Source organism: Gossypium hirsutum, chromosome D02 (genome assembly GCF_007990345.1).
Source record: "Gossypium hirsutum isolate 1008001.06 chromosome D02, Gossypium_hirsutum_v2.1, whole genome shotgun sequence".
Taxonomy (NCBI): Eukaryota; Viridiplantae; Streptophyta; class Magnoliopsida; order Malvales; family Malvaceae; genus Gossypium; species Gossypium hirsutum.
The window spans coordinates 10,274,995-10,279,108 of NC_053438.1; the positions used below are offsets into that span (position 1 = coordinate 10,274,995).

At 35.7% G+C, this 4,114-nt stretch overlaps 1 pseudogene; it reads left to right on the forward strand.

Annotated features, from left to right (window-relative positions):
- Positions 1–884: 884 nt before the first annotated feature.
- Positions 885–3,909, forward strand: LOC107910453 (protein WHAT'S THIS FACTOR 1, chloroplastic-like; annotated as a pseudogene).
- The last annotated feature ends 205 nt before the right edge of the window (positions 3,910–4,114 follow it).

Here is a 4,114-nt window from a genome sequence, read left to right on the forward strand (position 1 = left end):
TTTTTCTTAAAAAATAATAAACACGAAAACTAATCCAATTATGAAAAATTTATAAATAATTTAATTGACAAACTCTAAACTAGAGGTGTTCATGAGCTGGGCAAAAAATATGGGAGGGTTCGGGTAAAAATATAGGCCCGAAATATGGGTTTGGGCAAAAAAGCGAGGCCCGTTTAGAAAACGGGCCGAGCCTCGAGCACCACTTTTTTTGCTCGAGCCCGGCCCGAATATATAATAAATAAATATTTTTTATTCTTTAATTTTAAAATATTTTTAAAATACTTTTTTATTCTTTTTATATTTAAAATAATTTTTTTGGTGTTTATTAAATAATGGGTCAGGGCGGGCTGGGCTTAGAAATTTTTTCCCGCGCCTGGCCTAGACAAAATTTCAGGCCCATATTTCGGGCCGGGCTGGCCTCAGGCCTAGGAAGCGGGCCAAATTTTTTTTGGGCTCGGCCCGAACCAGGCCCTACTCGGCCCATAAACACCTCTACCCTAAACTCTAATCCCTTATTTATTTAATTTTTAACCCTAAACACTAAACACTAAAACCTTAAACCCTAAAACCTAAAAACGGGCAAAACGAGTCCTTGAGGGAACGTTTTGCTTACATGGACATAAAGTGCGTCCTTAGGCAAAACGCTCCATCAGGGACATGTTTTCCTGTCACGTACCCTGACATCGTGCTGACGTGGACGCGCTTTCGGGGAAATAGGTCCATTCCAATAAATAATTATTTACCAGGCCTATTTTGATAAATTTTTTAAAAATAGGGCTTTTATGTGTAATTTGCCCTTATATTTATATTTTTATATAAAATCAGTGATTTTAGACCCCTCCAAGTGGATTACTCCTCTTATATATATAGTAACTTCACTTAGAAAAACCGATCCGTTTTGTTTTTTTTGGTCGAGAGGAATTTCACAGCATTTCTCCCGATGGCTCTCAACCAGTTTTTCCTTCTTTTTTTTTTTTGTAACTTTGCAATCTCCCTCACTCTTTCCCTCTGCCACAGCAGTAGCAAAGTTTGTAAATTTATCATAATCTTCCCCTAAATCGCAGCGAAAATGAAAAATGCCATAGGACTCAATCTATCCATTTAGGTACCCAAATATGTTGATTAAATTTGATTCTTTCTTCCATTAGGTGTTCGTGAAAATGCCTATGAGAAGTTTCATTCTTCACTAAATAGAACTTACCCTTTACTTTTTTGTTTCGTTTTCTTATATTATTATCTGATTGAGATTCTCTTGTTTAGTGCAGGTACATCGGCTGCTATACTGTATATAATAACTAGAAGGTTGATCTTCTTGTATTTAACTGCTTTTTGTTTATTTTTAATCATATAGGATAAAAGGTCTGATCCGGATATTTAAGTTAATTATACAGATGACAAAGGTTTCCTTCACATTCCTGGTTCTATAGTGATTGAAAATTTTCCTAGTTGTCATTAATATGATACGCTTTTCTTTCTTATTTTTTGTCTTAAATTTTTAAGTTTCTAATTGAGTATTGAGTAATGAGATTTTTGAGTTATGGTTCGGTTTATGTTGTCTACTTTCTACCTCTGCATCACTCTGCTGTATTTGATTTTCTGTTTTCCGTCTTGCTGCTTGTTTTTGTGTTTCATATCATAAAAGGTATTGGTTTAGCGGAAATAGTGGACTGGTATCGCTGCTATTTTCTGTTATACTGTTATTTGCAGCTGCAATTGGCTGTTAAATTTGTTCACATCACTATGGAGGGCTTTAGCATTGGCAACTTCGGCACTGTTACACCATTTTCAGAGTGATAAAGCTTGATTGAAAAATTTCTTAGTTGTCATTAATCCAATAAACCTTTCTTTCTTATTTTTGCTCATGAAGTTTTAAGGTTTGCTTGAACTGTGGCATGATGAAAGTCATTAATTGGATTGCTGTATGGAAGCTTGTTCTGCACTTACAATAATGCACATATAGCTTCTATGGCTTAGTACAAAAGTTCCGAACATTGGTTCATTGGCATAAGCATACTTGTAGTATTAAATGTTCAGTGTGGTGCTATAAGGAACTTGTGGACTGTTCTCTTGGCAAGTTGTTACATTCCCTTGTATATCTAATTTCATTGTTGAGAAAGAAAGATATGTTTTCCTTTTTCTTATTTTATTTTCTTTGCTCTTAACAGGTTTGTTCTTTAGAGAAAAAGAGGCATACTAAGTTTGAGTATGATGATTAGTAAAAGAGTTCTCAAGAGGTTGGCTTGTTGCTATTGTAGGCTGCGTTCTCAGCCTTCTTTTATTCATCATTTTCGAAACTTCTCTCTTTGGTCAACGAAGAAAGACCCAGATCTTGAAGCAGCCCTTTCAAGAAATCGTCGTTGGATAGTCAATAATCAGATTAAAAACATAATACTTAGATGCCAAACCAGGTGGTACCTTTGGAGTATCTTCAAAAGAAATTTAAGACTCTTGATCTTCAAGGCAAAGCTCTCAATTGGCTCAAGAAGTATCCCTGTTGCTTTGAAATTTATCTTGAGAATGATGAGTATCATTGTAGATTAACGAAGCGGATGATACATTTGGTCGAAGAGGAAGAATTGGTGAAAGATATGCAGGAGCCAGTGTTTGTCCAGAAATTGGCAAAGTTGTTAATGATGAGCGTGAATCAAAGGCTTAATGTTACGAAACTTAATGAGCTTAAACACAGCTTTGGATTTCCAGATGACTACATCATTAGAATTCTACCAAAGCACCCAGAAATGTTTCGACTGGTTAATAACGGTTGGAGGAAGAGTTCAATGGAAATTGAACTTCTGGCGTGGAACCCTGATCTAGCAGTTTCTGCTGTTGAAGCCTCAGCTCAGAAACAGGGGATAGAGCCTTGTTTTTCGTGTTCATTGCCTTCAACTTGGATTAAATCATGGCAGAGGTTTGAAGAATTTAATGCAATTCCCTACATTTCACCTTTCTTAAACCCTAGAGGTTTAGAGGAAGGATCTAAGGAGATGGAGAAGAGAATTGTGGGCCTTGTGCATGAATTGCTGTCATTGACATTGTGGAAGAAGTTATCAATTGTAAAGCCAAGCCATTTCAAGAGAGAGTTTGCTTTGCCTGAGAAATTGAATGTTTTGTTGCTCAAGCACCCCGGCATATTTTACGTGTCGAACAAGTATCAGATTTATACTGTGCTCCTTGGAGAAGCTTACAATGGTCAGAATTGGTTGATAAAAATCCACTAGTCATTGTGAAGAATAAATTCGGTGATTTGATGCAGGAAGGGCTTCATGAATATAACCAAAGGCGCCGCGTAGTGAATTTGGAAAAGAAGAGGAAATGCATGAATTTGATGAAGCCAGAGAGAAGGAAAGTTGCGAGTTCTGAAACGTCCAACCAAGATGATAACGGTGATACTTTAGGCGGTTTAGGACGTTTGTTTGACCCGGAAGAACGAAAACGATTTTACAAGGTTCTTTTTGATGAAAGATGAAAATTAATCTGAGGTGATTTTAACATTGAAGTCTCTTGTATTTTTGGATACAGGGGTGAACAAAAACTACAAGCTAGCAATGACCAAAGCCTGGGGAGTGCTTCTGCAGTTAATATGTTAATATCCTCCTAGAGCTGTGAACTTGAATACTTGAAATTCTGAATGTTGGGATGGATTCTTCTTAGCTACCCAATCCTCTATGAAATATCCCTTTGCAATCATTAAAAATGCTGCCGGATTATCCAACTTTCTTGAAGTACCTGTGTTTTGGCATTCATTTTCGACATATTTTCGGGTTTGAATATCTTGAATAGTTGAAATTTTGAATGTTGGGGATGGATGCTTCTTTGCTAACCAATTATTTACTTTGCAATCATTAACTGACTGTTGGTTTTGGATGTATTTTCTGATTTGAATACCTTGAAGTTGAAATCTTTATTTCATTTTGTCTTCATGTTCGAAAATCACACAAAGACTAGATTTAAATATTAATCATTTAAAGGTAATCCCCGTTGACAAACATAATTTGAGATTTATTTAAAATTTTGGTCACTAAAATTGTAAATATTTTTTGTCAAAATTTATCGATTAGGCTGTTCTCATAAGATGTGTTATATGCATATGTTTTGACAGAAATTACTAATGATA